At 32.9% G+C, this 12,923-nt stretch overlaps 1 protein-coding gene across 2 annotated transcripts in view; it reads left to right on the top strand.

The window, feature by feature from the left end:
- Positions 1–12,923, top strand: part of LOC110187844 (uncharacterized) — a 32,360-nt gene that overhangs the window by 1,082 nt on the left and 18,355 nt on the right. For both annotated transcript variants that reach the window (XM_020957326.2, XM_086832992.1), the window contains exon 2: positions 6,652–7,053. The gene's annotated coding sequence lies outside the window, so the exon portion shown is untranslated. The remainder of the gene's footprint in view (positions 1–6,651; positions 7,054–12,923) is intronic.

The following is a 12,923-nucleotide window of genomic DNA, read 5'->3' as shown; positions in this document are numbered from 1 at the left end:
ATGACAATTTGTGTATGATTTCACAGATTCGGATTTGAAAATCGGTCAACAATATCACATATCTGTCATAGGAACTATCGATATATGTACATATCTCAAATTTGATAAAAATCTGTTGAAGACTGAAAAAGTTATAATTTTGATAACTATAAGCTATATCATATACAAAAGATATTGCTTAAATGAAACAATTATATAATATAATAATAGTCACATAATAAATAATTCTTTCTTTTTGATAATAAAACCGAAAATAAGCAAAAAGCTTGAAATATTATGAAATCTTTTGTTTTAGGTGGCTGTCCACAATTATATTCTGAAAATTTTACCAAAATTATTGATTGGATGTTATATATAAAATGTCAAATGGTTTAAGAAAACATTTAAGAGCTTCCAAATTCACATTCATAGATGATACATGCGAGTTTCGTTATTGATTATCTAGAAAACCCTAATTAATGTACACTTCATTAAAATTAGCATGGGAAAAAAATGTAACTGTAGTTTTTTACTAAGGACATTTCAAAATCAAGACTTAAAGAAACTCTACTAACTTTTCTCTACCAAAGAACATATCTCATGGTAGTATGCGTTATCGAAATCTTTTCAGAATATCAATTATTTGTAATGCAAAATCAGTTTTATGATGATAAATTTATCAAAAAAATTGATTAATGAGCAGAACTACAGTACGGCTTGAAAGAAGAGACATACAAATTTAATTGATTTTAAATTAAAATAACATAATGGCGGTTCTTTGGAAGTTTTTTATACCCAAGTTTGCAACACAGTGAAGGAGTCACCTCCGACCATATAAAGTACATATACTCTTGATCAGGATCAACAGCCGATCCGATCTAGCCATGTCCGTCTATCCGTCTGTCCGTTTTTACGTAAACTAGTCTCTCAGTTTTAAAGCTACCTGAATGAAACTTTTTAGTTAGTCTTCTATATACTCTCACTCGTATATACATATGTCGGAACTGGTCGGTTTGAACGACTGTATCATAAAGCTACCATAGGAATGATCGGAAAATTTTTACAAAAATTATTATAACATATTAAGCTTTCAACAAAATTTAATCAAATTTGAGATATAGCCATTTTATATTACTTTACAATTTTGTGTAATAGTTTATGAAAATCAATCTACTATCCCATAGGAACGATCCTTAGATATAGAGGAAAAAATGCAAATCTGTGAATTCAAAACTGTAAATATTATCTGTATGTATATGTGAATAAAATTAAAGCAGGTATTACTTCATTGTTGTTTAACATAAATATATATAATTTATATTGTATTAATTCCTAGTCATCGAAGTTCTCTTATATTCTTGATATACTTGTTGAGTTCATATAGCCATGTGCGTCTAGTGTCTCAGTTTTGAAGCTTTCTTCTTTGTAATTAGTCTTCTATATACTGTCACTCGTATATAAGTCTGGAACGGGCCGAATCGGACGTCTATATTATATACATAAGTAGCTGCTATAGGAACAATTGGATAACTGTAAGAAAAGCCATTTTGTAGTATTCTGGAATTTCGTTTTAAATATAATGAAAATCTAACTACTATATCATATATATTTTTTAGTTTATTAGCTGTTAGTTTGCAACATACTTTCATTAAAGAGATATTTAATATTATTATAAAATTTCGGTTTTAATTTTATGTTTTGAAGTTGGAAGTTGAAGTAGACGAAAATATACATTTAACGATCTTTTCTATGGCAGCTATCTATACTATTATATAAAGAGGTAATGTAAGTTTGTTTGTATGTATTGAATAGGCTCCGAAAGTACTTGGCAGATTTGAAAAATTCTTTCACTGTTGGAAAGCTACATCATTCCTGAGTGTTATAGGCTATATTTCATTTTAAAAAAAAAATAGGCATCCTTACTAAAATTAAGATAACGTAATCAAAGGTGTTAAAAAAAAAACCAAAAAACTACCTTACATCTACCGCCCTCTACAGGCAGCCAAAGCATTTCCTGTCAAACATTCAAAACATATTGAAATAAGGAATTGGAGATAAAAATTTTATTTTTTTGTTCAGGTTCAGTAAGAAACGAAGTCCTGCCACCCAAGAAGTAGAGTTTGGGTCGTCGTAAGCGTAATACAGAAGCAAAAAGACGTAAGATTACGAATATGACTGACGAAGAACGGGCCTCCATCCGAGAGACTGAGCGGCTGAGAGCAATGCAGATGCACTATGAAGAATCAGCAGAAAGACGGGCAGATAGGCTTGAGAGAAAACGATTAAAAGTTAGACAGTCGCGTTCTGCAGCAATCGATTTGATTCACTCTCAAAATAATGAACGCGACAGGGCAAGGGTAGCTGAAGCGCGTTTACAGCTTGCAGAAGATCAGATATAATCCAACTATTGATTACAGCTCGAATCGAATGTCGTTATTGGCCGGATGCATCAGGTCTGCATATACTGTCAGGCTCCTTCGATTGAATCAGACGAAACTTCGGTCCGAGGAATATATCCATTTGCGGGATGCTGTGATGAATGACCGTAATACAACCAACGTTGGAAAGCTCACGATTTTGCCATCCTCATACATAGGTAGTCCACGCCAAATGCATGAATATGCTCAAGATGCCATGGCATATGTTCGTTGCTACGGCCGTCCAGACTTATTTATCACCTTCAAATGCAATCCAGCTTGGGACGAGATATACAGCTGTTATTTCCAGGACAATCGTATAGGGATAGGCATGACATCACAGCCCGTGTTTTCAGACAAAAGCTCAAGTCACTGATGGATTTTATTGTGAAACATGGAGTTTTTGGATCTGTGCGGTGCTGGATGTATTCAGTAGAATGGCAGAAGAGAGGATTGCCGGATGCGCACATACTGATTTGGCTGCATGATAAAATTACTCCAGACGAAATCGACGATGTTATATGCGCTGAGATTCCATGGGCCGAGGTTGATACGGATTTGCATGAAGTTGTCATCAAGAACATGATCCATGGCCCATGTGGTACCCTCAACCCATGTTCACCATGAATGGTAGGCGGGAAGTGTTCCAAGCGATATCCTCGAGCATTTACAGCAAACACCGTAACAGGGGACGATGGATATCCTATGTATAGGAGACGGTCAACTGAAGATGGAGGGACTTCGGCAAATTTAAACATGAGAATTGGTGATATTGAGGTAGACAATCGTTGGGTGGTTCCATACTCAACACTATTGTCAAAATCATACAAAGCGCACATCAATATTGCAATTCCGTGAAATCGATTAAATATATCTGCAAGTACGTGAATAAAGGCAGCGATATGGCAGTTTTTGGTGTTCAGGCAGAAAATGGTGACAACAATGCAGTACGAGTTGTCGATGAAATATCTCAATACCAGGCTGGAAGATACATAAGCAGTAACGAGGCAGCATGGAGAATTTTTTCATTCCACATTCATGAACGCTATCCAGCTTAAGTTCACTTGGTAGTCCATTAGGAGAATGGTCAACGTGTCTATTTCACAGAAAGAAATGTGCAAGAAAGAGTCCTGAATCCGCCAGCGACAACTCTGACTGCCTTCTTCACCTTATGCCAGGAAGATGATTTTGCCAGAACCTTGATGTATTCAGAAGTGCCCTCTTAACAATAATATGCCCAGCAGGTGGTCAACTAGCTCATATACCGAGGATACCGATGATCCAAAATGATATGACAGTCCCATTTAAACGGCTTCAATTTCCGGTAAAAACATCTTTCGCATTAACAATTAACAAGTCACAAGGCAAAACCTTCGAATTAGTATGGATTGATCTGCGAAAGAAATGTTTTAATCATGGTCAACTGTATGTTGGTCTATCGCGAGTCGGAGCCAATGAAAATCAATTTATTTTGCTGCCACAAAATAAAACATCAAATATTGTTTACAGAGAAGCTCTAACAAAATAAATGTATTTTCTTTTAGGGTTATGACCTCAATAATTGAAAAAAAAAAATTAATAAAGGATGAATATGTGTCATATTATTATTATTATTATGAATGTGTTAAAATTGACAAATCTAAATGTAATGTTTAATGCCGTGCGAAGCCGGGACGGGCTGCTAGTATGATATATTTGTCAAATTTTCATAATATTATTTCAGAAAATTTTAAAATATTTTTTCGAAAATATTGCCGAACCCGTTCTTATGGCAGCCATATATATTATAAAGTCCGATCCGGCCCGACATGTGGCTTAAAAACTGAGGGATTAGTTTGCGTGGAAACGGACAGTCGGACTTGGCTTGGGTATATACATATGTCAGTACAATAAAGGGTCGGAAATGTCTACTTCACTACCTGTCAAACCTGCAAGGGTACATAAAGCCACAAAAAACTAGAATTAATCCCAATTTTATTTGTTAATCAGAATGAATCGGGTTGGTTTTTTTCAAAATCTTTAATTTTTTTTAAGAACCTTCATGTGTATGTTATAACAAAAACTCTCGTAAACTGGTATTAGATGTAAAACGAAAATCAATGTCAAAGGTAATGTTGCTTTTGGGAAAATCATGTAATTCAGAAATAGTTAAAAGTTGCCATATTTCTGAGTAGATGGTATTATGTTAAAAAACAAGAATGGAATCTAACTTCGCTACGCCGAAGTTTATATATCCTTGCAGATAGATGTTCGATGACTAGGAACTAATACAATATGAATTATATATATACTTATGTTAAAAAAACAATGAAGTAATGCCTGGTTTCATTTCTTTAACCTATACATATTATATTTACAGTTTTATATTCACAGTTTTGCATTTTCCTCTATATCTAACAAACGATCGTTTGTAATGCAACTAAATAATATATTCGTCCGATTTTTATAAAATTTTTCTCAAAATTTTAGAAAAATATAAAATGGCTATATCTCAAATTTGATAATAATCGGTTGAAAACTGAAGTTATAATTTTTAATTCTACTAATTTCTCGATCGTTTCTATGGAACGTATATAATATAGTCGTCCGATCTGGCCCGTTCCGACATATATGTATGTATATGAGTAAGAAAATATAAAAGACTAACTGCAAAGTTTCGTTAAGATAGCTTCAAAACTAAGAGACTAGTTTGCGTAGAAACGGACAGACGGGCATGGCTAGATCAACGTCGGCTGTTGCTGCTGATCAAGATATACAGGGGTAGTCAAAAGTATTTACACAATTTCACAATTATTTTCACCGCCAAACTTATTTTTGTTATTATTCTTGTTTTTGTTGACCGATTTCCATGAAATTTTTTTTATTGCATAAATTGATCTATTTAGAAACAAGCAGAAAACGAAAGCAAAAGATAACGGTTCATAGGACAATATTAAAAGCAAAAGAAAATATGTCAATTTATTTTGGATATAGCTTAATAAACTCAATTCCAACCAATTGAAAACTTTCAGGGAAAACGGTCAACAACAAAAAGAATAACAACTAAAAGAAATTTGGCTCTGAAAATGGCCGAAGTGTAAATACTTTTGACTATCTTTGTATATTCTTTATATGGTCGGAGGTGACTCCTTCACTGCGTTGCAAACTTCTGACTGAAATTATAATACCCTTCAAGGGTATAACAAGAAGAGTATAATTTATTGTAAACAATTTTTTGATCGGTTTTGCGACGGTGAATATGGTGGTCCGACCAGGTCTGTTCCGACAAAAAATATATTCTATCTGCAAAATTTCCTTTATATACAATGGTAGTCAAAAGTATTTGCACAACGTCCTATTTGCACATTCAAACTTCTTTAAGTTGTTATTGACCTATTTTCCTAAAATTTACTTTTTCGGATATCAAACCGAAAAGGAAAAGTAAAGATAACAGTGCATAGGACAATGCTAGAAGTAAAACAATAGATGCATGTGAAATTTCGAATTTACACATAAATTGATTTCACCTTAAATTTAATTCCATTCAATATTAGTATTCAATAGTATTCGATGAAGGCTTTATATTGGCTGGTATTGAATTTTTTAACTTATGTATATCCAAAATAAAGAGACATACTTTCTTTTGCTTTTAGCATTGTTCTCTAGACCGTTATCTTTCGCACTCCTTTTCGGCTTGCTTTTGCATAGATCAATATATAAGATAAACAACATTTTAATTGGTCGCCAACAAAAAGAATAACAACTACAAGGTGGGATGTGCAAATTATTCTGAAGTTGTGAGACACCCGTTTACGTATGCAGACACGCCTTACCAAGCGGATAAAAAATATTATACTTTATGTATATATTTTTTTTATTTATTCATTGCGTTGCAAACTTCTGACCGAAATCATAATATATGTTCGTATGTATTGGCTTGAATTAATGACGAATTATTCTGTGTTCTAAAAAAAATTTTTAACCATTTTAATATACTTTTTATGCGTACTTTCTTGTTATTATTGGTATTTGATTTACTTTTTGCCTTTTAAAATGTAGAATGCGTTTTTATAGGTTTAATAAATATGAGCCAAATGTCGCTACTGCAACCTGACAACTCCAGCTGCGAAAATCCTTTTCTTTTAATTAAGTTTGAATTGAAACCACATTAATTATTTAAAATTATTAATTTTTAAATGAAAATACATACCGTACTAATTAATTGGTCCACTGAGTCCCAAGAAAAAAAATAATAAATAATTGTTTCTTATTACAGGTTCCACATACCTTCCTTTAAATATGTATATATCGGCATCACAGCATTCTGTTCTTAGAATCTTATAAGAGTTGTTTAACTACGCAGTCTAGGTCGCTGTGAATACTGACAGTTGCAGTAACCAATAAACGCGTTCTTTATCACAACTGTATCCAATAACAAGTACAGGTACACGAGCCGAAGAGCACAGCCAAGATCGCAACCAGCCAGGAGGCTGAACAATACAAGGCTCTACGGAGCCGATCTCTTTATCAGAAACCTTGATTTTGTGATGGAGACGTATCCGAAAAGAAGGCGACATTGCTCTTACACCCCGCCCTCTTCAGCTGGGAGTGGTGCTGTTAGGATGGACTTTAGTGTTGGTTCAGTCCCCTAACTTTGTTTTCTGTGGCGAAAAATTGGGTAAGTTTATCATGGATTTTTTACTTTTAGCTTTACCTCCTACAATTTCTATGCTCACATTTGTTGTAATTACAGTAATTACATATATCTCTTGGCTTTCATTTATTAGAGGAGTTTAATAAGTTCACGGCTTTTTATAACGGACTCAATTTGCGAATGATACACAAATTTCATAACTATTGTAATATTATAGTAATTTTAGTTTAAGAGCCCTCCAGCCCAATAACTTAAAATTGTTTACTGCATTGTTTATTACACTATTCAAATGAAAAGGCGCCTTAAATAGGGAGCCTTTTCTGATTTTCCTTCTTTTTATATAAATTGATCGATTATTCAAATGGTCGGTACCTCAATTTTCATAAAATAAAACCAAAGTTCTGAAATAATAAAAAATTTATATGTTACCAAGAAGAAGAAAATAAGTTGAAGAACGGCAAAATTCTTACCTTTATACCCTTGGTATTGTAAGTATAGTATTAGGTTCGAAAGGCAGGAGGCACATCTGAACCTATAAAGCATTTTTATTAATGATCTGCATTACCAGCAGACACGATCTATCCATGTCCGTCTGTCTTTTTCTACGCAAACTACTCTCAGTTTTGAAGCTTTCCAAATTAAGCTTTGCAAATACTCTTCTACATTCATATATTCTCTCACTAATAAATAAGTCGGAACAGACCAGATCGTACGATTATCACATAGATCAGAAAATCTTAAGAAAAAACAAGAAAGGAAGCTAACTTCGGCATGCCGAAGTTTATATCCTTGCAGATAGAACTTCGATGACTAAATTCATACAATATAAATTATATATATTTATGTTAAAAAACAATGAAGTAATACCTGCTTTCATTTCATTCACCTATACATATTATATTTGCAGTTTCACATTCACAGATTTGTATTTTTACCCCACATCTACCGATTGTTTGTATGGCACCTATTTGATATAGTCGTCCAAAAATTTGACACAAACGTTAAGACTGATATAAAATGGCTATATCTTAAATTTAATGCAAATCTGCTGAAGACTGGAAACGTTATAATTATTAATTGTAATAATTTCTCGACTGTTCCTATGGGAGCTATATGATATAGTTGTCCGATTTTTAATAAAATTGTACACAAAATTGTAGAATAATATGAAATGGCTATATCTTAAATTTGATTAAATTCTGTTGAAAACTGAAAATGTTATAATTTTTTTTGTAAAAATTTTCCGATCATTCCTATGGCAGCTATATGATATAGTCGTCCGATCTGGCCCGTTCCGACATATATACGAGTGAGATTATATAGAAGACTAACTACAAAGTTTCATTCAGATAACTTCAAAATTGAGAGACCAGTTTGCGTAGAAACGGACAGATGGACAGACGGGCAGAGGGACATGGCTAGATTGACTTGGCTGTTGATCTTGATCAAGAATATACATATATATACTTTATATAGTCGGAGCTGCCTCCTTCACTTCAAACTTCTGACTGAAATTATAATACCCTGCAAGGGTATACAAATTCATAACTTTGTCAGTTTTCAACATACACTGCGTTTCACTTGAATAGCACACTTTACATACTGAATTTCAAATCTCGAAAATCTTTTAAACAAAAAGAAAACTCGTTGATGTTTTTGTTTCTATTTATAGAGTAATCAATTTTAATTATTAGAAAAGTAACAAAACTTAAATTAAATTAACAATTAATAAAGGTTAACAAAAAAACTGAAAAACTTCAAAAATACCACAAAAATTTTGTTTCACATGAATAGCACATTTTAGATTTAGTGTCATTTCAGCAGCCAAGAAGATTGATTCATGAAAGTTTTTTGATTAATTTGTGAATTTCAAACATAGTTTAATCATTTTGTGGAATTATGGGTCGTGGAACGTACTAAGTCACAAGGAACAGATCCAAATACAAAGCTATATTGATTGTGACCTTTCTGTGGCTAATATAGCAAAAAAAATTGGAAGAAGCAGAAAAGTCGTACACAATTTTATAAAGAACAAGCAAAACTATAGAAAAAATATGAAAGGTCGCCAAAATAGTCTCCTTAGCGACACAGATAAGCTTGCAATTCTGCGGGAAGCCTCACATTCTCATGGCTCTGTGAGCAAAATAAGGGCAAAAGCAGGTGTTGACGCGAGCAAAACTACTGTTTGGCGAGTTATTTCCAAAGCTAAACATCTTAAACGCTTGAAACTTAAAAAAAACCACCGGTTAACCCCAAACGAAAGGAAGCACAGTTGACCTTTTGCCGGGTCAATATGTCATGGTGTAACGAGTGGAGGCGCGTAGTTTTTTCTGATGAAAAAAAGTTCAATTTGGAGGGGCCAGATGGCTATAATTATTATTTTCATGATCTGAGGAAAGAGACGCATCAATTGGAGCGTTTACACAGTCGAGTAGGCGGAGTTATGGTTTGGGGAGCCATATCTTACTATGGGACTTGTGAACTCTAATTCTTATCCTCAAACATGACAACGCAAAAGCGTATCTAAACGTCCTCGAAAAAGGTTTTCCACCATTGGAAAATTTTTTCAATCATTTGCCGTGGACATTCCAGCACGACAATGCCCCAATACATACCGCACGTGTTGTAAAATCTTTTTTAAAAGATAAAAATGTTGAAACTCTGAACTGGCCACCATACTCGCCGGATATGAATATAATTGAAAATGTTTGGGGATGGCTGGTCAGAAAGGTTTATAAGTCTGGTAAACAATTTTCAACAAAAGACGAACTAATTGACGCCATTCAGAGGGCCTGGGCTACAATATCCCTAGACTACATTAAAAGTCTATATGATTCGCTGCCCAACAGGATCTACGAGGTTATATTGAATAAGGGGGCTCGACCCATTATTAAATTAACATATATATTTACATTAATACTTACTATTGAATAAAAACACATTTCCTAATACTTAAGTTCATTAAATATACTTTTAAAAAAAAAAGTGCTATTCATGTGAAACAAAATTTTTGTGGTATTTTTGAAGTTTTTCAGTTTTTTTGTTAACCTTTATTAATTGTTAATTTAATTTAAGTTTTGTTACTTTTCTTATAATTAAAATTGATTACTCTATAAATAGAAACAAAAACATCAACGAGTTTTCTTTTTGCTTAAAAGATTTCGAGATTTGAAATTCAGTATGTAAAGTGTGCTATTCAAGTGAAACGCAGTGTATGTATATGATTTACGACATGGCTATTTTGTACGATTTTGGAATTTCGGTTTAAAATGTATACTAATTTTAATTTTATAAGCTGCCATAGCAAAGACATGTAGCTCCAAAACTTCAGTGCTTTTTAAGCTTCTGACTAAAGTCGGGGGTATACAAATTATAATAAATAATGAGGTTTTTTTTTTTTGTTCTTATTGTTAAGCGGGTTACAAAATTTGACAGATAGTAAAATGTATTCGTGCTTTCATAAAGAACAGCCTAATACATAAACCCTAAAAAGATTTTTTCTACTAAACTGTAAGAAAGTAAAATATTTGTTGTAACTAGAATGCATGGTGCGATTTTAATTTTAAGCAAAACAATTTTTATAAACTACAATACAGACGGATACTTGGATAAAGGCGTTTAGCACAGCATATTGTTAAGCAAGCTGTGCCTTTATATGGAACCATGCGAAATGCTTCCAAACTGAAAGCAAATGTTAACATACAGCGTATGGTGGTTATAGTATGTTTTAATTTTATGTCTAAACAAGAAAGGAAGCTAACTTCGGCACGCCGAAGTTTATATACCCTTGCAGATAGAACTTCTATGACTTGGAATCCCAACAATATAAATTATATTTATTTGTGTTAAAAAACAATGAAGTAATACCAGCTTTCATTTCATTCACCTATACATATTGTATTTGCAGTTTTACATTCACAGATTTGCATTTTTCCTCTACATCAAACGATCGTTTGTATGGCACCTATATGATATAGTCGTCAGATTTTTATGAAATTTGCCACAAAATTTAAGACTTATATAGAATGGCTATACCTCAAATTTGATGAAAATCAGCTGAAAACTAAAAAAGTTATAAATTTAATTGAATTAATTTCTCGATCGTTCCTATGGGAGCTATATGATATATTAGTCCGATTTTCATAAAATTTTACACAAAATTGTAGAATAATATGAAATGGCTATATCTCAAATTTGATTAAATTCTGTTGAAAACTAAAAATGTTATAATTTTTTTTGTAAAACTTTTCAGATCATTCCTATGGCAGCTATATGATATAGTCGTCCGATCCGGCCCGTTCCGACATATATACGAGTGAGAGTATATAGAAGACTAACTGCAAAGTTTCATTCAGATAGCTTCAAAACTGAGAGACTAGTTTGCGTAGAAACGGACAGACGGACAGACGGACATGGCTAGATCGACTCGGCTGTTGATCCTGATCAAGAACATATATACTTTATATAGTCGGAGGTGCCTCCTTCACTGCGTTGCAAACTTCTGACTGAAATTATAATACCGTGCAAGGGTATAACAACTAACCGTGTTAGGAGTCAAAACCAAATATTTCTTAGAAACTTTATGAATAACATGTATTTTTTTTAGAAAACGGACTCTAGCTTTGGAACATTTAATTTGTGTGACTCCTTGACTGTACTTATAATAAATATTAGACCAGCAGTGGTTACATTACGGTAACAGGTCTTATTGTTTCCAAATCGCAAGGAAGCATAAGCCCTTGAGTGTTTGACGTTTATAATGGTATTGTATTATATCTGGAACAGCGTTGGCACCTAAAACAAAATATTTCTTATTGACTTCAAGAATAACTCCAAGAATATCGATTCCTTATTGCAATGAGCAACTAAGACCTTCAGGCCGTATTTACTTAGAAAACGGAATCTAGCTTTGGAATATTTAATTCATGTTAATCTTTGACAGTAATACGTATAAAAATTAAACTTTATAACGCTACCAATATAATTGTTTCAAAACTGTAGGAACACATGTGTTTTTATGGCGTTGATATTATCGCGCAGCTTTATGTCTTAGGATGCTTATGTCTTATATTTCTATATCTTAAGCAGTTCACCGTAACCACAAACAAAACATATTTTTCTCGGAGAACTGCTTTCAGCTGTGGAATATTTTAACCATATGACTCCTTAACTGTACGTCCTATAAATGAAAAGCAAGCAGTAGATTTATTATGGTTGGAGTGCTAAAAGTCTCAAAACTGTACTTAAATTTAGAACCACCAAGCTTATGGCGTTTATACTTAGTATGTTGAAATAAATATAAATATAAATATATTTATAAATATAGTTAAAAGTTAACTCTGGGTTGGCAGCCAAAACAAAATATTGCTTATAATTAGACGGATAAAGACATTTACCAATTAAATATTTGATTCATGTGCCTTACAACTGTACTGCCTGTTAATATACGGCAAGCAGTTCCGATGTTAACTGCTTCCAAGCTGTAAGCAAATACATGCACCAGCCTGTTGTTGCTTATATTATGTTCTGATTTTATTTATTTATATAACAGTTTTTATTTATATAACAGCTAAATCGAAAATTTTCTTGTTAACTTCAAGAATGACATGTTTTTTTTTTAGAAAACGGACTTTAGTTATGGAACATTTAAATAATGTAACTCTTTGAATGTATTCCGTATAAGTATAAAGCAAGCAGTGGACATAAAACAGTAAACAGTAGAAAGAAGGAACCCTAGGTGTTTATGGCGTTTATAGCATCTTATATCTTAAACGACTAACACTTCAGTTCAACATTTGGATACCCGCTTATATTTATGCAATGTTAAGCTCTTTATCTGCTATAATGCAGAATAGCAGTATATTACTGTTAAAGCTGTACTATTAGGCAAGCAG

This window comes from Drosophila serrata, unplaced genomic scaffold, assembly GCF_035046125.1.
Source record: "Drosophila serrata isolate PLE 108 unplaced genomic scaffold, ASM3504612v1 contig_264, whole genome shotgun sequence".
NCBI lineage: Eukaryota > Metazoa > Arthropoda > Insecta > Diptera > Drosophilidae > Drosophila > Drosophila serrata.
The sequence above is the reverse complement of the archived record's forward strand: the minus strand, read 5'-3'. Positions and strand labels throughout refer to the sequence as shown.